This window comes from Eleutherodactylus coqui, chromosome 2 (genome assembly GCF_035609145.1).
Source record: "Eleutherodactylus coqui strain aEleCoq1 chromosome 2, aEleCoq1.hap1, whole genome shotgun sequence".
NCBI lineage: Eukaryota > Metazoa > Chordata > Amphibia > Anura > Eleutherodactylidae > Eleutherodactylus > Eleutherodactylus coqui.
In genome coordinates, this window is record NC_089838.1 from 308,696,757 (window position 1) to 308,719,772 (window position 23,016).

The 23,016-nt window shown below is 45.4% G+C and overlaps 47 non-coding genes across 47 annotated transcripts; all 47 read right to left on the minus strand.

The window, feature by feature from the left end:
• Positions 1-312: 312 nt before the first annotated feature.
• On the minus strand, positions 313-453 carry LOC136613349 (U4 spliceosomal RNA). The gene has a single exon (XR_010790598.1). It is a non-coding gene; the product is annotated as a U4 spliceosomal RNA (small nuclear RNA).
• A 347-nt stretch (positions 454-800) lies between these two features.
• On the minus strand, positions 801-941 carry LOC136613379 (U4 spliceosomal RNA). Its single transcript, XR_010790625.1, has one exon. It is a non-coding gene; the product is annotated as a U4 spliceosomal RNA (small nuclear RNA).
• Positions 942-1,288: 347 nt separating this feature from the next.
• On the minus strand, positions 1,289-1,429 carry LOC136613359 (U4 spliceosomal RNA). The gene has a single exon (XR_010790607.1). It is a non-coding gene; the product is annotated as a U4 spliceosomal RNA (small nuclear RNA).
• A 347-nt stretch (positions 1,430-1,776) lies between these two features.
• LOC136613360 (U4 spliceosomal RNA) lies at positions 1,777-1,917 on the minus strand. Its single transcript, XR_010790608.1, has one exon. It is a non-coding gene; the product is annotated as a U4 spliceosomal RNA (small nuclear RNA).
• Positions 1,918-2,264: 347 nt separating this feature from the next.
• On the minus strand, positions 2,265-2,405 carry LOC136613452 (U4 spliceosomal RNA). The gene has a single exon (XR_010790691.1). It is a non-coding gene; the product is annotated as a U4 spliceosomal RNA (small nuclear RNA).
• A 347-nt stretch (positions 2,406-2,752) lies between these two features.
• On the minus strand, positions 2,753-2,893 carry LOC136613247 (U4 spliceosomal RNA). The gene has a single exon (XR_010790507.1). It is a non-coding gene; the product is annotated as a U4 spliceosomal RNA (small nuclear RNA).
• Positions 2,894-3,240: 347 nt separating this feature from the next.
• On the minus strand, positions 3,241-3,381 carry LOC136613402 (U4 spliceosomal RNA). Its single transcript, XR_010790645.1, has one exon. It is a non-coding gene; the product is annotated as a U4 spliceosomal RNA (small nuclear RNA).
• Positions 3,382-3,728: 347 nt separating this feature from the next.
• On the minus strand, positions 3,729-3,869 carry LOC136613403 (U4 spliceosomal RNA). The gene has a single exon (XR_010790646.1). It is a non-coding gene; the product is annotated as a U4 spliceosomal RNA (small nuclear RNA).
• A 347-nt stretch (positions 3,870-4,216) lies between these two features.
• Positions 4,217-4,357, minus strand: LOC136613464 (U4 spliceosomal RNA). Its single transcript, XR_010790703.1, has one exon. It is a non-coding gene; the product is annotated as a U4 spliceosomal RNA (small nuclear RNA).
• A 347-nt stretch (positions 4,358-4,704) lies between these two features.
• Positions 4,705-4,845, minus strand: LOC136613368 (U4 spliceosomal RNA). The gene has a single exon (XR_010790615.1). It is a non-coding gene; the product is annotated as a U4 spliceosomal RNA (small nuclear RNA).
• A 347-nt stretch (positions 4,846-5,192) lies between these two features.
• On the minus strand, positions 5,193-5,333 carry LOC136613573 (U4 spliceosomal RNA). Its single transcript, XR_010790805.1, has one exon. It is a non-coding gene; the product is annotated as a U4 spliceosomal RNA (small nuclear RNA).
• A 347-nt stretch (positions 5,334-5,680) lies between these two features.
• On the minus strand, positions 5,681-5,821 carry LOC136613404 (U4 spliceosomal RNA). The gene has a single exon (XR_010790647.1). It is a non-coding gene; the product is annotated as a U4 spliceosomal RNA (small nuclear RNA).
• Positions 5,822-6,168: 347 nt separating this feature from the next.
• Positions 6,169-6,309, minus strand: LOC136613470 (U4 spliceosomal RNA). The gene has a single exon (XR_010790709.1). It is a non-coding gene; the product is annotated as a U4 spliceosomal RNA (small nuclear RNA).
• Positions 6,310-6,656: 347 nt separating this feature from the next.
• LOC136613443 (U4 spliceosomal RNA) lies at positions 6,657-6,797 on the minus strand. Its single transcript, XR_010790682.1, has one exon. It is a non-coding gene; the product is annotated as a U4 spliceosomal RNA (small nuclear RNA).
• Positions 6,798-7,144: 347 nt separating this feature from the next.
• On the minus strand, positions 7,145-7,285 carry LOC136613422 (U4 spliceosomal RNA). Its single transcript, XR_010790663.1, has one exon. It is a non-coding gene; the product is annotated as a U4 spliceosomal RNA (small nuclear RNA).
• Positions 7,286-7,632: 347 nt separating this feature from the next.
• LOC136613248 (U4 spliceosomal RNA) lies at positions 7,633-7,773 on the minus strand. The gene has a single exon (XR_010790508.1). It is a non-coding gene; the product is annotated as a U4 spliceosomal RNA (small nuclear RNA).
• Positions 7,774-8,120: 347 nt separating this feature from the next.
• LOC136613249 (U4 spliceosomal RNA) lies at positions 8,121-8,261 on the minus strand. Its single transcript, XR_010790509.1, has one exon. It is a non-coding gene; the product is annotated as a U4 spliceosomal RNA (small nuclear RNA).
• A 347-nt stretch (positions 8,262-8,608) lies between these two features.
• LOC136613424 (U4 spliceosomal RNA) lies at positions 8,609-8,749 on the minus strand. The gene has a single exon (XR_010790664.1). It is a non-coding gene; the product is annotated as a U4 spliceosomal RNA (small nuclear RNA).
• Positions 8,750-9,096: 347 nt separating this feature from the next.
• LOC136613250 (U4 spliceosomal RNA) lies at positions 9,097-9,237 on the minus strand. The gene has a single exon (XR_010790510.1). It is a non-coding gene; the product is annotated as a U4 spliceosomal RNA (small nuclear RNA).
• A 347-nt stretch (positions 9,238-9,584) lies between these two features.
• LOC136613251 (U4 spliceosomal RNA) lies at positions 9,585-9,725 on the minus strand. Its single transcript, XR_010790511.1, has one exon. It is a non-coding gene; the product is annotated as a U4 spliceosomal RNA (small nuclear RNA).
• Positions 9,726-10,072: 347 nt separating this feature from the next.
• Positions 10,073-10,213, minus strand: LOC136613325 (U4 spliceosomal RNA). The gene has a single exon (XR_010790577.1). It is a non-coding gene; the product is annotated as a U4 spliceosomal RNA (small nuclear RNA).
• A 347-nt stretch (positions 10,214-10,560) lies between these two features.
• LOC136613252 (U4 spliceosomal RNA) lies at positions 10,561-10,701 on the minus strand. Its single transcript, XR_010790512.1, has one exon. It is a non-coding gene; the product is annotated as a U4 spliceosomal RNA (small nuclear RNA).
• Positions 10,702-11,048: 347 nt separating this feature from the next.
• On the minus strand, positions 11,049-11,189 carry LOC136613253 (U4 spliceosomal RNA). Its single transcript, XR_010790513.1, has one exon. It is a non-coding gene; the product is annotated as a U4 spliceosomal RNA (small nuclear RNA).
• Positions 11,190-11,536: 347 nt separating this feature from the next.
• On the minus strand, positions 11,537-11,677 carry LOC136613254 (U4 spliceosomal RNA). The gene has a single exon (XR_010790514.1). It is a non-coding gene; the product is annotated as a U4 spliceosomal RNA (small nuclear RNA).
• Positions 11,678-12,024: 347 nt separating this feature from the next.
• Positions 12,025-12,165, minus strand: LOC136613256 (U4 spliceosomal RNA). Its single transcript, XR_010790515.1, has one exon. It is a non-coding gene; the product is annotated as a U4 spliceosomal RNA (small nuclear RNA).
• A 347-nt stretch (positions 12,166-12,512) lies between these two features.
• On the minus strand, positions 12,513-12,653 carry LOC136613380 (U4 spliceosomal RNA). Its single transcript, XR_010790626.1, has one exon. It is a non-coding gene; the product is annotated as a U4 spliceosomal RNA (small nuclear RNA).
• A 347-nt stretch (positions 12,654-13,000) lies between these two features.
• On the minus strand, positions 13,001-13,141 carry LOC136613405 (U4 spliceosomal RNA). Its single transcript, XR_010790648.1, has one exon. It is a non-coding gene; the product is annotated as a U4 spliceosomal RNA (small nuclear RNA).
• A 347-nt stretch (positions 13,142-13,488) lies between these two features.
• LOC136613583 (U4 spliceosomal RNA) lies at positions 13,489-13,629 on the minus strand. Its single transcript, XR_010790815.1, has one exon. It is a non-coding gene; the product is annotated as a U4 spliceosomal RNA (small nuclear RNA).
• Positions 13,630-13,976: 347 nt separating this feature from the next.
• Positions 13,977-14,117, minus strand: LOC136613257 (U4 spliceosomal RNA). The gene has a single exon (XR_010790516.1). It is a non-coding gene; the product is annotated as a U4 spliceosomal RNA (small nuclear RNA).
• Positions 14,118-14,464: 347 nt separating this feature from the next.
• Positions 14,465-14,605, minus strand: LOC136613538 (U4 spliceosomal RNA). Its single transcript, XR_010790772.1, has one exon. It is a non-coding gene; the product is annotated as a U4 spliceosomal RNA (small nuclear RNA).
• A 347-nt stretch (positions 14,606-14,952) lies between these two features.
• Positions 14,953-15,093, minus strand: LOC136613381 (U4 spliceosomal RNA). Its single transcript, XR_010790627.1, has one exon. It is a non-coding gene; the product is annotated as a U4 spliceosomal RNA (small nuclear RNA).
• Positions 15,094-15,440: 347 nt separating this feature from the next.
• On the minus strand, positions 15,441-15,581 carry LOC136613406 (U4 spliceosomal RNA). The gene has a single exon (XR_010790649.1). It is a non-coding gene; the product is annotated as a U4 spliceosomal RNA (small nuclear RNA).
• A 347-nt stretch (positions 15,582-15,928) lies between these two features.
• LOC136613258 (U4 spliceosomal RNA) lies at positions 15,929-16,069 on the minus strand. The gene has a single exon (XR_010790517.1). It is a non-coding gene; the product is annotated as a U4 spliceosomal RNA (small nuclear RNA).
• A 347-nt stretch (positions 16,070-16,416) lies between these two features.
• On the minus strand, positions 16,417-16,557 carry LOC136613259 (U4 spliceosomal RNA). Its single transcript, XR_010790518.1, has one exon. It is a non-coding gene; the product is annotated as a U4 spliceosomal RNA (small nuclear RNA).
• Positions 16,558-16,904: 347 nt separating this feature from the next.
• LOC136613450 (U4 spliceosomal RNA) lies at positions 16,905-17,045 on the minus strand. Its single transcript, XR_010790689.1, has one exon. It is a non-coding gene; the product is annotated as a U4 spliceosomal RNA (small nuclear RNA).
• A 347-nt stretch (positions 17,046-17,392) lies between these two features.
• LOC136613408 (U4 spliceosomal RNA) lies at positions 17,393-17,533 on the minus strand. Its single transcript, XR_010790650.1, has one exon. It is a non-coding gene; the product is annotated as a U4 spliceosomal RNA (small nuclear RNA).
• A 347-nt stretch (positions 17,534-17,880) lies between these two features.
• Positions 17,881-18,021, minus strand: LOC136613409 (U4 spliceosomal RNA). Its single transcript, XR_010790651.1, has one exon. It is a non-coding gene; the product is annotated as a U4 spliceosomal RNA (small nuclear RNA).
• A 347-nt stretch (positions 18,022-18,368) lies between these two features.
• Positions 18,369-18,509, minus strand: LOC136613471 (U4 spliceosomal RNA). Its single transcript, XR_010790710.1, has one exon. It is a non-coding gene; the product is annotated as a U4 spliceosomal RNA (small nuclear RNA).
• Positions 18,510-18,856: 347 nt separating this feature from the next.
• On the minus strand, positions 18,857-18,997 carry LOC136613260 (U4 spliceosomal RNA). Its single transcript, XR_010790520.1, has one exon. It is a non-coding gene; the product is annotated as a U4 spliceosomal RNA (small nuclear RNA).
• A 347-nt stretch (positions 18,998-19,344) lies between these two features.
• On the minus strand, positions 19,345-19,485 carry LOC136613261 (U4 spliceosomal RNA). The gene has a single exon (XR_010790521.1). It is a non-coding gene; the product is annotated as a U4 spliceosomal RNA (small nuclear RNA).
• A 347-nt stretch (positions 19,486-19,832) lies between these two features.
• Positions 19,833-19,973, minus strand: LOC136613326 (U4 spliceosomal RNA). Its single transcript, XR_010790578.1, has one exon. It is a non-coding gene; the product is annotated as a U4 spliceosomal RNA (small nuclear RNA).
• A 347-nt stretch (positions 19,974-20,320) lies between these two features.
• On the minus strand, positions 20,321-20,461 carry LOC136613262 (U4 spliceosomal RNA). The gene has a single exon (XR_010790522.1). It is a non-coding gene; the product is annotated as a U4 spliceosomal RNA (small nuclear RNA).
• Positions 20,462-20,808: 347 nt separating this feature from the next.
• On the minus strand, positions 20,809-20,949 carry LOC136613467 (U4 spliceosomal RNA). Its single transcript, XR_010790706.1, has one exon. It is a non-coding gene; the product is annotated as a U4 spliceosomal RNA (small nuclear RNA).
• A 347-nt stretch (positions 20,950-21,296) lies between these two features.
• LOC136613264 (U4 spliceosomal RNA) lies at positions 21,297-21,437 on the minus strand. The gene has a single exon (XR_010790524.1). It is a non-coding gene; the product is annotated as a U4 spliceosomal RNA (small nuclear RNA).
• Positions 21,438-21,784: 347 nt separating this feature from the next.
• LOC136613265 (U4 spliceosomal RNA) lies at positions 21,785-21,925 on the minus strand. Its single transcript, XR_010790525.1, has one exon. It is a non-coding gene; the product is annotated as a U4 spliceosomal RNA (small nuclear RNA).
• Positions 21,926-22,272: 347 nt separating this feature from the next.
• On the minus strand, positions 22,273-22,413 carry LOC136613267 (U4 spliceosomal RNA). The gene has a single exon (XR_010790526.1). It is a non-coding gene; the product is annotated as a U4 spliceosomal RNA (small nuclear RNA).
• Positions 22,414-22,760: 347 nt separating this feature from the next.
• On the minus strand, positions 22,761-22,901 carry LOC136613268 (U4 spliceosomal RNA). The gene has a single exon (XR_010790527.1). It is a non-coding gene; the product is annotated as a U4 spliceosomal RNA (small nuclear RNA).
• Between the last annotated feature and the right edge of the window lie 115 nt (positions 22,902-23,016).

Genomic DNA, 23,016 nt, shown 5'->3' on the forward strand with positions numbered 1-23,016 from the left:
ATGGAGCAGCTCATTTAAGGTATGGTGAGACAAAGATGACTCATCCACTCCTGCAAGGCATCATGGGAGTGACCCGACTGAAGAGTCAGACCAATCGTCCTTCGGGCGATTGTTTGGCATTTCGTCTTTTCACGAGTTGCTAAAGTAGGCGTGTCAGGAAGGAAAATGAAATTTTCTGCAGCTGGACAACAGGCACCAGTTAGCTTCAAGGCCAGAGTTTCTTTTTCTTCGCGGGTGAGAACAAACCATGTTAACATTCCTTGGAAGTTTATTTTCTTACCCCTAAGTCTGTTCTTTTTATGAGAGATCGAGTCTCCTGAGAGACCAGCAAAAATTGCCAATGCTGACTGTATTTCAAGTCATCATGGCGGAGTATTGGGAAAAGTTTTCAATTAGCAATAATCACGCCTCGGTTAAACCTCATGGGCTATGATACTGCCACTGCGCAAAGTTAAAAGTCCCCAAGCGGCCAAGGATGTCACGTTCTGATGGAGCAGCTCATTTAAGGTATGGTGAGACAAAGATGACTCATCCACTCCTGCAAGGCATCATGGGAGTGACCCGACTGAAGAGTCAGACCAACCGTCCTTCGGGCGATTGTTTGGCATTTCGTCTTTTCACGCGCTGCTAAAGTAGGCGTGTCAGGAAGATAAATGATGTTCCCTGCAGCTGGAAAATAGGCACCAGTTGGCTTCAAGGGCAGAGTTGCATTTCCTTCGCGGGTGAGAACAAACCATGTTAACATACCTGCTAAACTTATTTTCTTACCGCTACATCTGTTCTTTTTACGAGAGATGAACTCTCCTGAGAGACCAGCAAAAATTGCCAATGCTGACTGTATTTCAAGTCATCATGGCAGGGTATTGGGAAAAGTTTTCAATTAGCAATAATCACGCCTCGGTTAAACCTCATGGGCTATGATACTGCCACTGCGCAAAGTTAAAAGTCCCCAAGCGGCCAAGGATGTCACGTTCTCATGGAGCAGCTCATTTAAGGTATGGTGAGACAAAGATGACTCATCCACTCGTGCAAGGCATCATGGGAGTGACCAGACTGAAGAGTCAGACCAACCGTCCTTCGGGCGATTGTTTGGCATTTCGTCTTTTCACGCGTTGCTAAAGTAGGCGTGTCAGGAAGATAAATGATGTTCCCTGCAGCTGGAAAATAGGCACCAGTTGGCTTCAAGGCCAGAGTTTCTTTTTCTTCGCGGGTGAGAACAAACCGTGCTAACATTCCTTGGAAGTTTATTTTCTTACCCCTAAGTCTGTTCTTTTTACGAGAGATCGAGTCTCCTGAGAGACCAGCAAAAATTGCCAATGCTGACTGTATTTCAAGTCATCATGGCGGGGTATGGGGAAAAGTTTTCAATTAGCAATAATCACGCCTCGGTTAAACCTCATGGGCTATGATACTGCCACTGCGCAAAGTTAAACGTCCCCAAGCGGCCAAGGATGTCACGTTCTCATGGAGCAGCTCATTTAAGGTATGGTGAGACAAAGATGACTCATCCACTCCTGCAAGGCATCATGGGAGTGACCAGACTGAAGAGTCAGACCAACCATCCTTTGTGTGATTGTTTGGCATTTCGTCTTTTCACGCGCTGCTAAAGTAGGCGTGTCAGGAAGATAAATGATGTTCCCTGCAGCTGGAAAATAGGCACCAGTTGGCTTCAAGGGCAGAGTTGCATTTCCTTCGCGGGTGAGAACAAACCATGTTAACATACCTGCTAAACTTATTTGCTTACCGCTACATCTGTTCTTTTTACGAGAGATGAAGTCTCCTGAGAGACCAGCAAAAATTGCCAATGCTGACTGTATTTCAAGTCATCATGGCGGGGTATGGGGAAAAGTTTTCAATTAGCAATAATCACGCCTCGGTTAAACCTCATGGGCTATGATACTGCCACTGCGCAAAGTTAAACGTCCCCAAGCGGCCAAGGATGTCACGTTCTCATGGAGCAGCTCATTTAAGGTATGGTGAGACAAAGATGACTCATCCACTCCTGCAAGGCATCATGGGAGTGACCCGACTGAAGAGTCAGACCAACCGTCCTTCGGGCGATTGTTTGGCATTTCGTCTTTTCACGAGTTGCTAAAGTAGGCGTGTCAGGAAGGAAAATGAAATTTTCTGCAGCTGGAAAACAGGCACCAGTTAGCTTCAAGGCCAGAGTTTCTTTTTCTTCGCGGGTGAGAACAAACCATGTTAACATTCCTTGGAAGTTTATTTTCTTACCCCTAAGTCTGTTCTTTTTATGAGAGATCGAGTCTCCTGAGAGACCAGCAAAAATTGCCAATGCTGACTGTATTTCAAGTCATCATGGCGGGGTATTGGGAAAAGTTTTCAATTAGCAATAATCACGCCTCGGTTAAACCTCATGGGCTATGATACTGACACTGCGCAAAGTTAAAAGTCCCCAAGCGGCCAAGGATGTCACGTTCTCATGGAGCAGCTCATTTAAGGTATGGTGAGACAAAGATGACTCATCCACTCCTGCAAGGCATCATGGGAGTGACCCGACTGAAGAGTCAGACCAACCGTCCTTTGTGTGATTGTTTGGCATTTCGTCTTTTCACGCGTTGCTAAAGTAGGCGTGTCAGGAAGATAAATGATGTTCCCTGCAGCTGGAAAATAGGCACCAGTTAGCTTCCAGGGCAGAGTTGCATTTTCTTCGCGGGTGAGAACAAACCATGTTAATATACCTGCTAAACTTATTTTCTTACCGCTACATCTGTTCTTTTTACGAGAGATGAAGTCTCCTGAGAGACCAGCAAAAATTGCCAATGCTGACTGTATTTCAAGTCATCATGGCGGGGTATTGGGAAAAGTTTTCAATTAGCAATAATCACGCCTCGGTTAAACCTCATGGGCTATGATACTGCCACTGCGCAAAGTTAAAAGTCCCCAAGCGGCCAAGGATGTCACGTTCTCATGGAGCAGCTCATTTAAGGTATGGTGAGACAAAGATGACTCATCCACTCCTGCAAGGCATCATGGGAGTGACCCGACTGAAGAGTCAGACCAACCGGCCTTCGGGCGATTGTTTGGCATTTCGTCTTTTCACGCGTTGCTAAAGTAGGCGTGTCAGGAAGATAAATGATGTTCCCTGCAGCTGGAAAATAGGCACCAGTTGGCTTCAAGGGCAGAGTTGCATTTCCTTCGCGGGTGAGAACAAACCATGTTAACATACCTGCTAAACTTATTTTCTTACCGCTACATCTGTTCTTTTTACGAGAGATGAACTCTCCTGAGAGACCAGCAAAAATTGCCAATGCTGACTGTATTTCAAGTCATCATGGCGGGGTATTGGGAAAAGTTTTCAATTAGCAATAATCACGCCTCGGTTAAACCTCATGAGCTATGATACTGCCACTGCGCAAAGTTAAAAGTCCCCAAGCGGCCAAGGATGTCACGTTCTGATGGAGCAGCTCATTTAAGGTATGGTGAGACAAAGATGACTCATCCACTCCTGCAAGGCATCATGGGATTGACCCGACTGAAGAGTCAGACCAACCGTCCTTCGGGCGATTGTTTGGCATTTCGTCTTTTCACGAGTTGCTAAAGTAGGCGTGTCAGGAAGGAAAATGAAATTTTCTGCAGCTGGAAAACAGACACCAGTTAGCTTCAAGGCCAGAGTTTCTTTTTCTTCGCGGGTGAGAACAAACCATGTTAACATTCCTGGGAAGTTTATTTTCTTACCCCTAAGTCTGTTCTTTTTATGAGAGATCGAGTCTCCTGAGAGACCAGCAAAAATTGCCAATGCTGACTGTATTTCAAGTCATCATGGCGGGGTATTGGGAAAAGTTTTCAATTAGCAATAATCACGCCTCGGTTAAACCTCATGAGCTATGATACTGCCACTGCGCAAAGTTAAAAGTCCCCAAGCGGCCAAGGATGTCACGTTCTGATGGAGCAGCTCATTTAAGGTATGGTGAGACAAAGATGACTCATCCACTCCTGCAAGGCATCATGGGAGTGACCCGACTGAAGAGTCAGACCAACCGTCCTTCGGGCGATTGTTTGGTATTTCGTCTTTTCACGAGTTGCTAAAGTAGGCGTGTCAGGAAGGAAAATGAAATTTTCTGCAACTGGAAAACAGGCACCAGTTAGCTTCAAGGCCAGAGTTTCTTTTTCTTCGCGGGTGAGAACAAACCATGTTAACATTCCTTGGAAGTTTATTTTCTTACCCCTAAGTCTGTTCTTTTTATGAGAGATCGAGTCTCCTGAGAGACCAGCAAAAATTGCCAATGCTGACTGTATTTCAAGTCATCACGGCGGGGTATTGGGAAAAGTTTTCAATTAGCAATAATCACGCCTCGGTTAAACCTCATGAGCTATGATACTGCCACTGCGCAAAGTTAAAAGTCCCCAAGCGGCCAAGGATGTCACGTTCTCATGGAGCAGCTCATTTAAGGTATGGTGAGACAAAGATGACTCATCCACTCCTGCAAGGCATCATGGGAGTGACCCGACTGAAGAGTCAGACCAACCGTCCTTTGTGTGATTGTTTGGCATTTCGTCTTTTCACGCGTTGCTAAAGTAGGCGTGTCAGGAAGATAAATGATGTTCCCTGCAGCTGGAAAATAGGCACCAGTTGGCTTCAAGGGCAGAGTTGCATTTTCTTTGCAGGTGAGAACAAACCATGTTAACATACCTGCTAAACTTATTTTCTTACCGCTACATCTGTTCTTTTTACGAGAGATGAAGTCTCCTGAGAAACCAGCAAAAATTGCCAATGCTGACTGTATTTCAAGTCATCATGGCGGGGTATTGGGAAAAGTTTTCAATTAGCAATAATCACGCCTCGGTTAAACCTCATGGGCTATGATACTGCCACTGCGCAAAGTTAAAAGTCCCCAAGCGGCCAAGGATGTCACGTTCTGATGGAGCAGCTCATTTAAGGTATGGTGAGACAAAGATGACTCATCCACTCCTGCAAGGCATCATGGGAGTGACCCGACTGAAGAGTCAGACCAACCGTCCTTCGGGCGATTGTTTGGCATTTCGTCTTTTCACGCGTTGCTAAAGTAGGCGTGTCAGGAAGGAAAATGAAATTTTCTGCAGCTGGAAAACAGGCACCAGTTAGCTTCAAGGCCAGAGTTTCTTTTTCTTCGCGGGTGAGAACAAACCATGCTAACATTCCTTGGAAGTTTATTTTCTTACCCCTAAGTCTGTTCTTTTTACGAGAGATCGAGTTTCCTGAGAGACCAGCAAAAATTGCCAATGCTGACTGTATTTCAAGTCATCATGGCACGGTATTGGGAAAAGTTTTCAATTAGCAATAATCACGCCTCGGTTAAACCTCATGGGCTATGATACTGCCACTGCGCAAAGTTAAAAGTCCCCAAGCGGCCAAGGATGTCACGTTCTCATGGAGCAGCTCATTTAAGGTATGGTGAGACAAAGATGACTCATCCACTCCTGCAAGGCATCATGGGAGTGACCCGACTGAAGAGTCAGACCAACCGGCCTTCGGGCGATTGTTTGGCATTTCGTCTTTTCACGCGTTGCTAAAGTAGGCGTGTCAGGAAGATAAATGATGTTCCCTGCAGCTGGAAAATAGGCACCAGTTGGCTTCAAGGGCAGAGTTGCATTTCCTTCGCGGGTGAGAACAAACCATGTTAACATACCTGCTAAACTTATTTTCTTACCGCTACATCTGTTCTTTTTACGAGAGATGAACTCTCCTGAGAGACCAGCAAAAATTGCCAATGCTGACTGTATTTCAAGTCATCATGGCGGGGTATTGGGAAAAGTTTTCAATTAGCAATAATCACGCCTCGGTTAAACCTCATGAGCTATGATACTGCCACTGCGCAAAGTTAAAAGTCCCCAAGCGGCCAAGGATGTCACGTTCTGATGGAGCAGCTCATTTAAGGTATGGTGAGACAAAGATGACTCATCCACTCCTGCAAGGCATCATGGGAGTGACCCGACTGAAGAGTCAGACCAACCGTCCTTCGGGCGATTGTTTGGCATTTCGTCTTTTCACGAGTTGCTAAAGTAGGCGTGTCAGGAAGGAAAATGAAATTTTCTGCAGCTGGAAAACAGGCACCAGTTAGCTTCAAGGACAGAGTTTCTTTTTCTTCACGGGTGAGAACAAACCATGTTAACATTCCTTGGAAGTTTATTTTCTTACCCCTAAGTCTGTTCTTTTTATGAGAGATCGAGTCTCCTGACAGACCAGCAAAAATTGCCAATGCTGACTGTATTTCAAGTCATCATGGCGGGGTATTGGGAAAAGTTTTCAATTAGCAATAATCACGCCTCGGTTAAACCTCATGGGCTATGATACTGCCACTGCGCAAAGTTAAAAGTCCCCAAGCGGCCAAGGATGTCACGTTCTCATGGAGCAGCTCATTTAAGGTATGGTGAGACAAAGATGACTCATCCACTCCTGCAAGGCATCATGGGAGTGACCCGACTGAAGAGTCAGACCAACCGTCCTTTGTGTGATTGTTTGGCATTTCGTCTTTTCACGCGTTGCTAAAGTAGGCGTGTCAGGAAGATAAATGATGTTCCCTGCAGCTGGAAAATAGGCACCAGTTGGCTTCAAGGGCAGAGTTGCATTTTCTTTGCAGGTGAGAACAAACCATGTTAACATACCTGCTAAACTTATTTTCTTACCGCTACATCTGTTCTTTTTACGAGAGATGAAGTCTCCTGAGAGACCAGTAAAAATTGCCAATGCTGACTGTATTTCAAGTCATCATGGCGGGGTATTGGGAAAAGTTTTCAATTAGCAATAATCACGCCTCGGTTAAACCTCATGGGCTATGATACTGCCACTGCGCAAAGTTAAAAGTCCCCAAGCGGCCAAGGATGTCACGTTCTGATGGAGCAGCTCATTTAAGGTATGGTGAGACAAAGATGACTCATCCACTCCTGCAGGGCATCATGGGAGTGACCCGACTGAAGAGTCAGACCAACCGTCCTTCGGGCGATTGTTTGGCATTTCGTCTTTTCACGAGTTGCTAAAGTAGGCGTGTCAGGAAGGAAAATGAAATTTTCTGCAGCTGGAAAACAGGCACCAGTTAGCTTCAAGGCCAGAGTTTCTTTTTCTTCGCGGGTGAGAACAAACCATGTTAACATTCCTTGGAAGTTTATTTTCTTACCCCTAAGTCTGTTCTTTTTATGAGAGATCAAGTCTCCTGAGAGACCAGCAAAAATTGCCAATGCTGACTGTATTTCAAGTCATCATGGCGGGGTATTGGGAAAAGTTTTCAATTAGCAATAATCACGCCTCGGTTAAACCTCATGAGCTATGATACTGCCACTGCACAAAGTTAAAAGTCCCCAAGCGGCCAGGGATGTCACGTTCTGATGGAGCAGCTCATTTAAGGTATGGTGAGACAAAGATGACTCATCCACTCCTGCAAGGCATCATGGGAGTGACCCGACTGAAGAGTCAGACCAACCGTCCTTCGGGCGATTGTTTGGCATTTCGTCTTTTCACGAGTTGCTAAAGTAGGCGTGTCAGGAAGGAAAATGAAATTTTCTGCAGCTGGAAAACAGGCACCAGTTAGCTTCAAGGCCAGAGTTTCTTTTTCTTCGCGGGTGAGAACAAACCATGTTAACATTCCTTGGAAGTTTATTTTCTTACCCCTAAGTCTGTTCTTTTTATGAGAGATCGAGTCTCCTGAGAGACCAGCAAAAATTGCCAATGCTGACTGTATTTCAAGTCATCATGGCGGGGTATTGGGAAAAGTTTTCAATTAGCAATAATCACGCCTCGGTTAAACCTCATGGGCTATGATACTGCCACTGCGCAAAGTTAAAAGTCCCCAAGCGGCCAAGGATGTCACGTTCTCATGGAGCAGCTCATTTAAGGTATGGTGAGACAAAGATGACTCATCCACTCCTGCAAGGCATCATGGGAGTGACCCGACTGAAGAGTCAGACCAACCGTCCTTTGTGTGATTGTTTGGCATTTCGTCTTTTCACGCGTTGCTAAAGTAGGCGTGTCAGGAAGATAAATGATGTTCCCTGCAGCTGGAAAATAGGCACCAGTTGGCTTCAAGGGCAGAGTTGCATTTTCTTTGCAGGTGAGAACAAACCATGTTAACATACCTGCTAAACTTATTTTCTTACCGCTACATCTGTTCTTTTTACGAGAGATGAAGTCTCCTGAGAGACCAGCAAAAATTGCCAATGCTGACTGTATTTCAAGTCATCATGGCGGGGTATTGGGAAAAGTTTTCAATTAGCAATAATCACGCCTCGGTTAAACCTCATGGGCTATGATACTGCCACTGCGCAAAGTTAAAAGTCCCCAAGCGGCCAAGGATGTCACGTTCTCATGGAGCAGCTCATTTAAGGTATGGTGAGACAAAGATGACTCATCCACTCCTGCAGGGCATCATGGGAGTGACCCGACTGAAGAGTCAGACCAACCGTCCTTCGGGCGATTGTTTGGCATTTCGTCTTTTCACGAGTTGCTAAAGTAGGCGTGTCAGGAAGGAAAATGAAATTTTCTGCAGCTGGAAAACAGGCACCAGTTAGCTTCAAGGCCAGAGTTTCTTTTTCTTCGCGGGTGAGAACAAACCATGTTAACATTCCTTGGAAGTTTATTTTCTTACCCCTAAGTCTGTTCTTTTTATGAGAGATCAAGTCTCCTGAGAGACCAGCAAAAATTGCCAATGCTGACTGTATTTCAAGTCATCATGGCGGGGTATTGGGAAAAGTTTTCAATTAGCAATAATCACGCCTCGGTTAAACCTCATGAGCTATGATACTGCCACTGCACAAAGTTAAAAGTCCCCAAGCGGCCAGGGATGTCACGTTCTGATGGAGCAGCTCATTTAAGGTATGGTGAGACAAAGATGACTCATCCACTCCTGCAAGGCATCATGGGAGTGACCCGACTGAAGAGTCAGACCAACCGTCCTTCGGGCGATTGTTTGGCATTTCGTCTTTTCACGAGTTGCTAAAGTAGGCGTGTCAGGAAGGAAAATGAAATTTTCTGCAGCTGGAAAACAGGCACCAGTTAGCTTCAAGGCCAGAGTTTCTTTTTCTTCGCGGGTGAGAACAAACCATGTTAACATTCCTTGGAAGTTTATTTTCTTACCCCTAAGTCTGTTCTTTTTATGAGAGATCGAGTCTCCTGAGAGACCAGCAAAAATTGCCAATGCTGACTGTATTTCAAGTCATCATGGCGGGGTATTGGGAAAAGTTTTCAATTAGCAATAATCACGCCTCGGTTAAACCTCATGGGCTATGATACTGCCACTGCGCAAAGTTAAAAGTCCCCAAGCGGCCAAGGATGTCACGTTCTCATGGAGCAGCTCATTTAAGGTATGGTGAGACAAAGATGACTCATCCACTCCTGCAAGGCATCATGGGAGTGACCCGACTGAAGAGTCAGACCAACCGTCCTTTGTGTGATTGTTTGGCATTTCGTCTTTTCACGCGTTGCTAAAGTAGGCGTGTCAGGAAGATAAATGATGTTCCCTGCAGCTGGAAAATAGGCACCAGTTGGCTTCAAGGGCAGAGTTGCATTTTCTTTGCAGGTGAGAACAAACCATGTTAACATACCTGCTAAACTTATTTTCTTACCGCTACATCTGTTCTTTTTACGAGAGATGAAGTCTCCTGAGAGACCAGCAAAAATTGCCAATGCTGACTGTATTTCAAGTCATCATGGCGGGGTATTGGGAAAAGTTTTCAATTAGCAATAATCACGCCTCGGTTAAACCTCATGGGCTATGATACTGCCACTGCGCAAAGTTAAAAGTCCCCAAGCGGCCAAGGATGTCACGTTCTCATGGAGCAGCTCATTTAAGGTATGGTGAGACAAAGATGACTCATCCACTCCTGCAGGGCATCATGGGAGTGACCCGACTGAAGAGTCAGACCAACCGTCCTTTGGGCGATTGTTTGGCATTTCGTCTTTTCACGAGTTGCTAAAGTAGGCGTGTCAGGAAGGAAAATGAAATTTTCTGCAGCTGGAAAACAGGCACCAGTTAGCTTCAAGGCCAGAGTTTCTTTTTCTTCGCGGGTGAGAACAAACCATGTTAACATTCCTTGGAAGTTTATTTTCTTACCCCTAAGTCTGTTCTTTTCATGAGAGATCGAGTCTCCTGAGAGACCAGCAAAAATTGCCAATGCTGACTGTATTTCAAGTCACCATGGCGGGGTATTGGGAAAAGTTTTCAATTAGCAATAATCACGCCTCGGTTAAACCTCATGGGCTATGATACTGCCACTGCGCAAAGTTAAAAGTCCCCAAGCGGCCAAGGATGTCACGTTCTCATGGAGCAGCTCATTTAAGGTATGGTGAGACAAAGATGACTCATCCACTCCTGCAAGGCATCATGGGAGTGACCAGACTGAAGAGTCAGACCAACCATCCTTTGTGTGATTGTTTGGCATTTCGTCTTTTCACGCGTTGCTAAAGTAGGCGTGTCAGGAAGATAAATGATGTTCCCTGCAGCTGGAAAATAGGCATCAGTTGGCTTCAAGGGCAGAGTTGCATTTCCTTCGCGGGTGAGAAGAAACCATGTTAACATACCTGCTAAACTTATTTTCTTACCGCTACATCTGTTCTTTTTACGAGAGATGAAGTCTCCTGAGAGACCAGCAAAAATTGCCAATGCTGACTGTATTTCAAGTCATCATGGCGGGGTATTGGGAAAAGTTTTCAATTAGCAATAATCACGCCTCGGTTAAACCTCATGGGCTATGATACTGCCACTGCGCAAAGTTAAAAGTCCGCAAGCGGCCAAGGATGTCACGTTCTCATGGAGCAGCTCATTTAAGGTATGGTGAGACAAAGATGACTCATCCACTCCTGCAAGGCATCATGGGAGTGACCCGACTGAAGAGTCAGACCAACCGTCCTTTGTGTGATTGTTTGGCATTTCGTCTTTTCACGCGTTGCTAAAGTAGGCGTGTCAGGAAGATAAATGATGTTCCCTGCAGCTGGAAAATAGGCACCAGTTGGCTTCAAGGGCAGAGTTGCATTTTCTTTGCAGGTGAGAACAAACCATGTTAACATACCTGCTAAACTTATTTTCTTACCGCTACATCTGTTCTTTTTACGAGAGATGAAGTCTCCTGAGAGACCAGCAAAAATTGCCAATGCTGACTGTATTTCAAGTCATCATGGCGGGGTATTGGGAAAAGTTTTCAATTAGCAATAATCACGCCTCGGTTAAACCTCATGGGCTATGATACTGCCACTGCGCAAAGTTAAAAGTCCCCAAGCGGCCAAGGATGTCACGTTCTCATGGAGCAGCTCATTTAAGGTATGGTGAGACAAAGATGACTCATCCACTCCTGCAGGGCATCATGGGAGTGACCCGACTGAAGAGTCAGACCAACCGTCCTTTGGGCGATTGTTTGGCATTTCGTCTTTTCACGCGTTGCTAAAGTAGGCGTGTCAGGAAGATAAATGATGTTCCCTGCAGCTGGAAAATAGGCACCAGTTGGCTTCAAGGGCAGAGTTGCATTTTCTTCGCGGGTGAGAACAAACCGTGTTAACATTCCTTGGAAGTTTATTTTCTTACCCCTAAGTCTGTTCTTTTTACAAGAGATCGAGTCTCCTGAGAGACCAGCAAAAATTGCCAATGCTGACTGTATTTCAAGTCATCATGGCGGGGTATTGGGAAAAGTTTTCAATTAGCAATAATCACGCCTCGGTTAAACCTCATGGGCTATGATACTGCCACTGCGCAAAGTTAAAAGTCCCCAAGCGGCCAAGGATGTCACGTTCTCATGGAGCAGCTCATTTAAGGTATGGTGAGACAAAGATGACTCATCCACTCCTGCAAGGCATCATGGGAGTGACCAGACTGAAGAGTCAGACCAACCGTCCTTCGGGCGATTGTTTGGCATTTCGTCTTTTCACGCGTTGCTAAAGTAGGCGTGTCAGGAAGATAAATGATGCTCCCTGCAGCTGGAAAATAGGCACCAGTTGGCTTCAAGGGCAGAGTTGCATTTTCTTTGCAGGTGAGAACAAACCATGTTAACATACCTGCTAAACTTATTTTCTTACCGCTACATCTGTTCTTTTTACGAGAGATGAAGTCTCCTGAGAGACCAGCAAAAATTGCCAATGCTGACTGTATTTCAAGTCATCATGGCGGGGTATTGGGAAAAGTTTTCAATTAGCAATAATCACGCCTCGGTTAAACCTCATGGGCTATGATACTGCCACTGCGCAAAGTTAAAAGTCCCCAAGCGGCCAAGGATGTCACGTTCTCATGGAGCAGCTCATTTAAGGTATGGTGAGACAAAGATGACTCATCCACTCCTGCAAGGCATCATGGGAGTGACCCGACTGAAGAGTCAGACCAACCATCCTTTGTGTGATTGTTTGGCATTTCGTCTTTTCACGCGTTGCTAAAGTAGGCGTGTCAGGAAGATAAATGATGTTCCCTGCAGCTGGAAAATAGGCACCAGTTGGCTTCAAGGGCAGAGTTGCATTTTCTTCGCGGGTGAGAACAAACCGTGTTAACATTCCTTGGAAGTTTATTTTCTTACCCCTAAGTCTGTTCTTTTTACGAGAGATCGAGTCTCCTGAGAGACCAGCAAAAATTGCCAATGCTGACTGTATTTCAAGTCATCATGGCAGGGTATTGGGAAAAGTTTTCAATTAGCAATAATCACGCCTCGGTTAAACCTCATGGGCTATGATACTGCCACTGCGCAAAGTTAAAAGTCCGCAAGCGGCCAAGGATGTCACGTTCTCATGGAGCAGCTCATTTAAGGTATGGTGAGACAAAGATGACTCATCCACTCCTGCAAGGCATCATGGGAGTGACCAGACTGAAGAGTCAGACCAACCATCCTTTGTGTGATTGTTTGGCATTTCGTCTTTTCACGCGTTGCTAAAGTAGGCGTGTCAGGAAGATAAATGATGTTCCCTGCAGCTGGAAAATAGGCACCAGTTGGCTTCAAGGGCAGAGTTGCATTTCCTTCGCGGGTGAGAACAAACCATGTTAACATACCTGCTAAACTTATTTTCTTACCGCTACATCTGTTCTTTTTACGAGAGATGAAGTCTCCTGAGAGACCAGCAAAAATTGCCAATGCTGACTGTATTTCAAGTCATCATGGCGGGGTATTGGGAAAAGTTTTCAATTAGCAATAATCACGCCTCGGTTAAACCTCATGAGCTATGATACTGCCACTGCGCAAAGTTAAAAGTCACCAAGCGGCCAAGGATGTCACGTTCTCATGGAGCAGCTCATTTAAGGTATGGTGAGACAAAGATGACTCATCCACTCCTGCAAGGCATCATGGGAGTGACCCGACTGAAGAGTCAGACCAACCGTCCTTCGGGCGATTGTTTGGCATTTCGTCTTTTCACGCGTTGCTAAAGTAGGCGTGTCAGGAAGGAAAATGAAATTTTCTGCAGCTGGAAAACAGGCACCAGTTAGCTTCAAGGCCAGAGTTTCTTTTTCTTCGCGGGTGAGAACAAACCGTGCTAACATTCCTTGGAAGTTTATTTTCTTACCCCTAAGTCTGTTCTTTTTACGAGAGATCGAGTCTCCTGAGAGACCAGCAAAAATTGCCAATGCTGACTGTATTTCAAGTCATCATGACAGGGTATTGGGAAAAGTTTTCAATTAGCAATAAACACGCCTCGGTTAAACCTCATGGGCTATGATACTGCCACTGCGCAAAGTTAAAAATCACCAAGCGGCCAAGGATGTCACGTTCTCATGGAGCAGCTCATTTAAGGTATGGTGAGACAAAGATGACTCATCCACTCCTGCAAGGCATCATGGGAGTGACCCGACTGAAGAGTCAGACCAACCGTCCTTCGGGCGATTGTTTGGCATTTCGTCTTTTCACGAGTTGCTAAAGTAGGCGTGTCAGGAAGATAAATGATGCTCCCTGCAGCTGGAAAATAGGCACCAGTTGGCTTCAAGGCCAGAGTTACATTTTCTTTGCGGGTGAGAACAAACCATGTTAACATACCTGCTAAACTTATTTTCTTACCGCTACATCTGTTCTTTTTACGAGAGATGAAGTCTCCTGAGAGACCAGCAAAAATTGCCAATGCTGACTGTATTTCAAGTCATCATGGCGGGGTATTGGGAAAAGTTTTCAATTAGCAATAATCACGCCTCGGTTAAACCTCATGGGCTATGATACTGCCACTGCGCAAAGTTAAAAGTCCGCAAGCGGCCAAGGATGTCACGTTCTCATGGAGCAGCTCATTTAAGGTATGGTGAGACAAAGATGACTCATCCACTCCTGCAAGGCATCATGGGAGTGACCCGACTGAAGAGTCAGACCAACCGTCCTTCGGGCGATTGTTTGGCATTTCGTCTTTTCACGCGTTGCTAAAGTAGGTGTGTCAGGAAGGAAAATGAAATTTTCTGCAGCTGGAAAACAGGCACCAGTTAGCTTCAAGGCCAGAGTTTCTTTTTCTTCAAGGGTGAGAACAAACCGTGCTAACATTCCTTGGAAGTTTATTTTCTTACCCCTAAGTCTGTTCTTTTTACGAGAGATCGAGTCTCCTGAGAGACCAGCAAAAAGTGCCAATGCTGACTGTATTTCAAGTCATCATGGCAGGGTATTGGGAAAAGTTTTCAATTAGCAATAATCACGCCTCGGTTAAACCTCATGGGCTATGATACTGCCACTGCGCAAAGTTAAAAGTCCCCAAGCGGCCAAGGATGTCACGTTCTCATGGAGCAGCTCATTTAAGGTATGGTGAGACAAAGATGACTCATCCACTCCTGCAAGGCATCATGGGAGTGACCCGACTGAAGAGTCAGACCAACCGTCCTTCGGGCGATTGTTTGGCATTTCGTCTTTTCACGAGTTGCTAAAGTAGGCGTGTCAGGAAGGAAAATGAAATTTTCTGCAGCTGGAAAACAGGCACCAGTTAGCTTCAAGGCCAGAGTTTCTTTTTCTTCGCGGGTGAGAACAAACCGTGCTAACATTCCTTGGAAGTTTATTTTCTTACCCCTAAGTCTGTTCTTTTTACAAGAGATCGAGTCTCCTGAGAGACCAGCAAAAATTGCCAATGCTGACTGTATTTCAAGTCATCATGGCAGGGTATTGGGAAAAGTTTTCAATTAGCAATAATCACGCCTCGGTTAAACCTCATGGGCTATGATACTGCCACTGCGCAAAGTTAAACGTCCGCACGCGGCCAAGGATGTCACGTTCTCATGGAGCAGCTCATTTAAGGTATGGTGAGACAAAGATGACTCATCCACTCCTGCAAGGCATCATGGGAGTGACCAGACTGAAGAGTCAGACCAACCATCCTTTGTGTGATTGTTTGGCATTTCGTCTTTTCACGCGTTGCTAAAGTAGGCGTGTCAGGAAGATAAATGATGTTCCCTGCAGCTGGAAAATAGGCACCAGTTGGCTTCAAGGGCAGAGTTGCATTTCCTTCGCGGGTGAGAACAAACCATGTTAACATACCTGCTAAACTTATTTTCTTACCGCTACATCTGTTCTTTTTACGAGAGATGAAGTCTCCTGAGAGACCAGCAAAAATTGCCAATGCTGACTGTATTTCAAGTCATCATGGCGGGGTATTGGGAAAAGTTTTCAATTAGCAATAATCACGCCTCGGTTAAACCTCATGAGCTATGATACTGCCACTGCGCAAAGTTAAAAGTCCCCAAGCGGCCAAGGATGTCACGTTCTGATGGAGCAGCTCATTTAAGGTATGGTGAGACAAAGATGACTCATCCACTCCTGCAAGGCATCATGGGAGTGACCCGACTGAAGAGTCAGACCAACCGTCCTTCGGGCGATTGTTTGGTATTTCGTCTTTTCACGAGTTGCTAAAGTAGGCGTGTCAGGAAGGAAAATGAAATTTTCTGCAGCTGGAAAACAGGCACCAGTTAGCTTCAAGGCCAGAGTTTCTTTTTCTTCGCGGGTGAGAACAAACCATGTTAACATTCCTTGGAAGTTTATTTTCTTACCCCTAAGTCTGTTCTTTTTATGAGAGATCGAGTCTCCTGAGAGACCAGCAAAAATTGCCAATGCTGACTGTATTTCAAGTCATCATGGCGGGGTATTGGGAAAAGTTTTCAATTAGCAATAATCACGCCTCGGTTAAACCTCATGGGCTATGATACTGCCACTGCGCAAAGTTAAAAGTCCCCAAGCGGCCAAGGATGTCACGTTCTCATGGAGCAGCTCATTTAAGGTATGGTGAGACAAAGATGACTCATCCACTCCTGCAAGGCATCATGGGAGTGACCCGACTGAAGAGTCAGACCAACCGTCCTTTGTGTGATTGTTTGGCATTTCGTCTTTTCACGCGTTGCTAAAGTAGGCGTGTCAGGAAGATAAATGATGTTCCCTGCAGCTGGAAAATAGGCACCAGTTGGCTTCAAGGGCAGAGTTGCATTTTCTTTGCAGGTGAGAACAAACCATGTTAACATACCTGCTAAACTTATTTTCTTACCGCTACATCTGTTCTTTTTACGAGAGATGAAGTCTCCTGAGAGACCAGCAAAAATTGCCAATGCTGACTGTATTTCAAGTCATCATGGCGGGGTATTGGGAAAAGTTTTCAATTAGCAATAATCACGCCTCGGTTAAACCTCATGGGCTATGATACTGCCACTGCGCAAAGTTAAAAGTCCCCAAGCGGCCAAGGATGTCACGTTCTCATGGAGCAGCTCATTTAAGGTATGGTGAGACAAAGATGACTCATCCACTCCTGCAAGGCATCATGGGAGTGACCCGACTGAAGAGTCAGACCAACCGTCCTTCGGGCGATTGTTTGGCATTTCGTCTTTTCACGCGTTGCTAAAGTAGGCGTGTCAGGAAGGAAAATGAAATTTTCTGCAGCTGGAAAACAGGCACCAGTTAGCTTCAAGGCCAGAGTTTCTTTTTCTTCGCGGGTGAGAACAAACCATGCTAACATTCCTTGGAAGTTTATTTTCTTACCCCTAAGTCTGTTCTTTTTACGAGAGATCGAGTCTCCTGAGAGACCAGCAAAAATTGCCAATGCTGACTGTATTTCAAGTCATCATGGCACGGTATTGGGAAAAGTTTTCAATTAGCAATAATCACGCCTCGGTTAAACCTCATGGGCTATGATACTGCCACTGCGCAAAGTTAAAAGTCCCCAAGCGGCCAAGGATGTCACGTTCTCATGGAGCAGCTCATTTAAGGTATGGTGAGACAAAGATGACTCATCCACTCCTGCAAGGCATCATGGGAGTGACCCGACTGAAGAGTCAGACCAACCGGCCTTCGGGCGATTGTTTGGCATTTCGTCTTTTCACGCGTTGCTAAAGTAGGCGTGTCAGGAAGATAAATGATGTTCCCTGCAGCTGGAAAATAGGCACCAGTTGGCTTCAAGGGCAGAGTTGCATTTCCTTCGCGGGTGAGAACAAACCATGTTAACATACCTGCTAAACTTATTTTCTTACCGCTACATCTGTTCTTTTTACGAGAGATGAACTCTCCTGAGAGACCAGCAAAAATTGCCAATGCTGACTGTATTTCAAGTCATCATGGCGGGGTATTGGGAAAAGTTTTCAATTAGCAATAATCACGCCTCGGTTAAACCTCATGAGCTATGATACTGCCACTGCGCAAAGTTAAAAGTCCCCAAGCGGCCAAGGATGTCACGTTCTGATGGAGCAGCTCATTTAAGGTATGGTGAGACAAAGATGACTCATCCACTCCTGCAAGGCATCATGGGATTGACCCGACTGAAGAGTCAGACCAACCGTCCTTCGGGCGATTGTTTGGTATTTCGTCTTTTCACGAGTTGCTAAAGTAGGCGTGTCAGGAAGGAAAATGAAATTTTCTGCAGCTGGAAAACAGGCACCAGTTAGCTTCAAGGCCAGAGTTTCTTTTTCTTCGCGGGTGAGAACAAACCATGTTAACATTCCTTGGAAGTTTATTTTCTTACCCCTAAGTCTGTTCTTTTTATGAGAGATCGAGTCTCCTGAGAGACCAGCAAAAATTGCCAATGCTGACTGTATTTCAAGTCATCATGGCGGGGTATTGGGAAAAGTTTTCAATTAGCAATAATCACGCCTCGGTTAAACCTCATGAGCTATGATACTGCCACTGCGCAAAGTTAAAAGTCCCCAAGCGGCCAAGGATGTCACGTTCTGATGGAGCAGCTCATTTAAGGTATGGTGAGACAAAGATGACTCATCCACTCCTGCAAGGCATCATGGGAGTGACCCGACTGAAGAGTCAGACCAACCGTCCTTCGGGCGATTGTTTGGCATTTCGTCTTTTCACGAGTTGCTAAAGTAGGCGTGTCAGGAAGGAAAATGAAATTTTCTGCAGCTGGAAAACAGGCACCAGTTAGCTTCAAGGACAGAGTTTCTTTTTCTTCGCGGGTGAGAACAAACCATGTTAACATTCCTTGGAAGTTTATTTTCTTACCCCTAAGTCTGTTCTTTTTATGAGAGATCGAGTCTCCTGACAGACCAGCAAAAATTGCCAATGCTGACTGTATTTCAAGTCATCATGGCGGGGTATTGGGAAAAGTTTTCAATTAGCAATAATCACGCCTCGGTTAAACCTCATGGGCTATGATACTGCCACTGCGCAAAGTTAAAAGTCCCCAAGCGGCCAAGGATGTCACGTTCTCATGGAGCAGCTCATTTAAGGTATGGTGAGACAAAGATGACTCATCCACTCCTGCAAGGCATCATGGGAGTGACCCGACTGAAGAGTCAGACCAACCGTCCTTTGTGTGATTGTTTGGCATTTCGTCTTTTCACGCGTTGCTAAAGTAGGCGTGTCAGGAAGATAAATGATGTTCCCTGCAGCTGGAAAATAGGCACCAGTTGGCTTCAAGGGCAGAGTTGCATTTTCTTTGCAGGTGAGAACAAACCATGTTAACATACCTGCTAAACTTATTTTCTTACCGCTACATCTGTTCTTTTTACGAGAGATGAAGTCTCCTGAGAGACCAGCAAAAATTGCCAATGCTGACTGTATTTCAAGTCATCATGGCGGGGTATTGGGAAAAGTTTTCAATTAGCAATAATCACGCCTCGGTTAAACCTCATGGGCTATGATACTGCCACTGCGCAAAGTTAAAAGTCCCCAAGCGGCCAAGGATGTCACGTTCTGATGGAGCAGCTCATTTAAGGTATGGTGAGACAAAGATGACTCATCCACTCCTGCAGGGCATCATGGGAGTGACCCGACTGAAGAGTCAGACCAACCGTCCTTCGGGCGATTGTTTGGCATTTCGTCTTTTCACGAGTTGCTAAAGTAGGCGTGTCAGGAAGGAAAATGAAATTTTCTGCAGCTGGAAAACAGGCACCAGTTAGCTTCAAGGCCAGAGTTTCTTTTTCTTCGCGGGTGAGAACAAACCATGTTAACATTCCTTGGAAGTTTATTTTCTTACCCCTAAGTCTGTTCTTTTTATGAGAGATCGAGTCTCCTGAGAGACCAGCAAAAATTGCCAATGCTGACTGTATTTCAAGTCATCATGGCGGGGTATTGGGAAAAGTTTTCAATTAGCAATAATCACGCCTCGGTTAAACCTCATGGGCTATGATACTGCCACTGCGCAAAGTTAAAAGTCCCCAAGCGGCCAAGGATGTCACGTTCTCATGGAGCAGCTCATTTAAGGTATGGTGAGACAAAGATGACTCATCCACTCCTGCAAGGCATCATGGGAGTGACCCGACTGAAGAGTCAGACCAACCGTCCTTTGGGCGATTGTTTGGCATTTCGTCTTTTCACGAGTTGCTAAAGTAGGCGTGTCAGGAAGGAAAATGAAATTTTCTGCAGCTGGAAAACAGGCACCAGTTAGCTTCAAGGCCAGAGTTTCTTTTTCTTCGCGGGTGAGAACAAACCATGTTAACATTCCTTGGAAGTTTATTTTCTTACCCCTAAGTCTGTTCTTTTCATGAGAGATCGAGTCTCCTGAGAGACCAGCAAAAATTGCCAATGCTGACTGTATTTCAAGTCACCATGGCGGGGTATTGGGAAAAGTTTTCAATTAGCAATAATCACGCCTCGGTTAAACCTCATGGGCTATGATACTGCCACTGCGCAAAGTTAAAAGTCCCCAAGCGGCCAAGGATGTCACGTTCTCATGGAGCAGCTCATTTAAGGTATGGTGAGACAAAGATGACTCATCCACTCCTGCAAGGCATCATGGGAGTGACCAGACTGAAGAGTCAGACCAACCATCCTTTGTGTGATTGTTTGGCATTTCGTCTTTTCACGCGTTGCTAAAGTAGGCGTGTCAGGAAGATAAATGATGTTCCCTGCAGCTGGAAAATAGGCATCAGTTGGCTTCAAGGGCAGAGTTGCATTTCCTTCGCGGGTGAGAAGAAACCATGTTAACATACCTGCTAAACTTATTTTCTTACCGCTACATCTGTTCTTTTTACGAGAGATGAAGTCTCCTGAGAGACCAGCAAAAATTGCCAATGCTGACTGTATTTCAAGTCATCATGGCGGGGTATTGGGAAAAGTTTTCAATTAGCAATAATCACGCCTCGGTTAAACCTCATGGGCTATGATACTGCCACTGCGCAAAGTTAAAAGTCCCCAAGCGGCCAAGGATGTCACGTTCTCATGGAGCAGCTCATTTAAGGTATGGTGAGACAAAGATGACTCATCCACTCCTGCAAGGCATCATGGGAGTGACCCGACTGAAGAGTCAGACCAACCATCCTTTGTGTGATTGTTTGGCATTTCGTCTTTTCACGCGTTGCTAAAGTAGGCGTGTCAGGAAGATAAATGATGTTCCCTGCAGCTGGAAAATAGGCACCAGTTGGCTTCAAGGGCAGAGTTGCATTTCCTTCGCGGGTGAGAACAAACCATGTTAACATACCTGCTAAACTTATTTTCTTACCGCTACATCTGTTCTTTTTACGAGAGATGAAGTCTCCTGAAAGACCAGCAAAAATTGCCAATGCTGACTGTATTTCAAGTCATCATGGCGGGGTATTGGGAAAAGTTTTCAATTAGCAATAATCACGCCTCGGTTAAACCTCATGAGCTATGATACTGCCACTGCGCAAAGTTAAAAGTCACCAAGCGGCCAAGGATGTCACGTTCTCATGGAGCAGCTCATTTAAGGTATGGTGAGACAAAGATGACTCATCCACTCCTGCAAGGCATCATGGGAGTGACCCGACTGAAGAGTCAGACCAACCGTCCTTCGGGCGATTGTTTGGCATTTCGTCTTTTCACGCGTTGCTAAAGTAGGCGTGTCAGGAAGGAAAATGAAATTTTCTGCAGCTGGAAAACAGGCACCAGTTAGCTTCAAGGCCAGAGTTTCTTTTTCTTCGCGGGTGAGAACAAACCGTGCTAACATTCCTTGGAAGTTTATTTTCTTACCCCTAAGTCTGTTCTTTTTACGAGAGATCGAGTCTCCTGAGAGACCAGCAAAAATTGCCAATGCTGACTGTATTTCAAGTCATCATGGCGGGGTATTGGGAAAAGTTTTCAATTAGCAATAATCACGCCTCGGTTAAACCTCATGGGCTATGATACTGCCACTGCGCAAAGTTAAAAGTCCGCAAGCGGCCAAGGATGTCACGTTCTCATGGAGCAGCTCATTTAAGGTATGGTGAGACAAAGATGACTCATCCACTCCTGCAAGGCATCATGGGAGTGACCAGACTGAAGAGTCAGACCAACCGTCCTTCGGGCGATTGTTTGGCATTTCGTCTTTTCACGCGTTGCTAAAGTAGGCGTGTCAGGAAGATAAATGATGCTCCCTGCAGCTGGAAAATAGGCACCAGTTGGCTTCAAGGGCAGAGTTGCATTTTCTTTGCAGGTGAGAACAAACCATGTTAACATACCTGCTAAACTTATTTTCTTACCGCTACATCTGTTCTTTTTACGAGAGATGAAGTCTCCTGAGAGACCAGCAAAAATTGCCAATGCTGACTGTATTTCAAGTCATCATGGCGGGGTATTGGGAAAAGTTTTCAATTAGCAATAATCACGCCTCGGTTAAACCTCATGGGCTATGATACTGCCACTGCGCAAAGTTAAAAGTCCCCAAGCGGCCAAGGATGTCACGTTCTGATGGAGCAGCTCATTTAAGGTATGGTGAGACAAAGATGACTCATCCACTCCTGCAGGGCATCATGGGAGTGACCCGACTGAAGAGTCAGACCAACCGTCCTTCGGGCGATTGTTTGGCATTTCGTCTTTTCACGCGTTGCTAAAGTAGGCGTGTCAGGAAGGAAAATGAAATTTTCTGCAGCTGGAAAACAGGCACCAGTTAGCTTCAAGGCCAGAGTTTCTTTTTCTTCGCGGGTGAGAACAAACCATGTTAACATTCCTTGGAAGTTTATTTTCTTACCCCTAAGTCTGTTCTTTTTACGAGAGATCGAGTCTCCTGAGAGACCAGCAAAAATTGCCAATGCTGACTGTATTTCAAGTCATCATGGCGGGGTATTGGGAAAAGTTTTCAATTAGCAATAATCACGCCTCGGTTAAACCTCATGGGCTATGATACTGCCACTGCGCAAAGTTAAAAGTCCCCAAGCGGCCAAGGATGTCACGTTCTCATGGAGCAGCTCATTTAAGGTATGGTGAGACAAAGATGACTCATCCACTCCTGCAAGGCATCATGGGAGTGACCAGACTGAAGAGTCAGACCAACCATCCTTTGTGTGATTGTTTGGCATTTCGTCTTTTCACGCGTTGCTAAAGTAGGCGTGTCAGGAAGATAAATGATGTTCCCTGCAGCTGGAAAATAGGCATCAGTTGGCTTCAAGGGCAGAGTTGCATTTCCTTCGCGGGTGAGAAGAAACCATGTTAACATACCTGCTAAACTTATTTTCTTACCGCTACATCTGTTCTTTTTACGAGAGATGAAGTCTCCTGAGAGACCAGCAAAAATTGCCAATGCTGACTGTATTTCAAGTCATCATGGCGGGGTATTGGGAAAAGTTTTCAATTAGCAATAATCACGCCTCGGTTAAACCTCATGGGCTATGATACTGCCACTGCGCAAAGTTAAAAGTCCCCAAGCGGCCAAGGATGTCACGTTCTCATGGAGCAGCTCATTTAAGGTATGGTGAGACAAAGATGACTCATCCACTCCTGCAAGGCATCATGGGAGTGACCCGACTG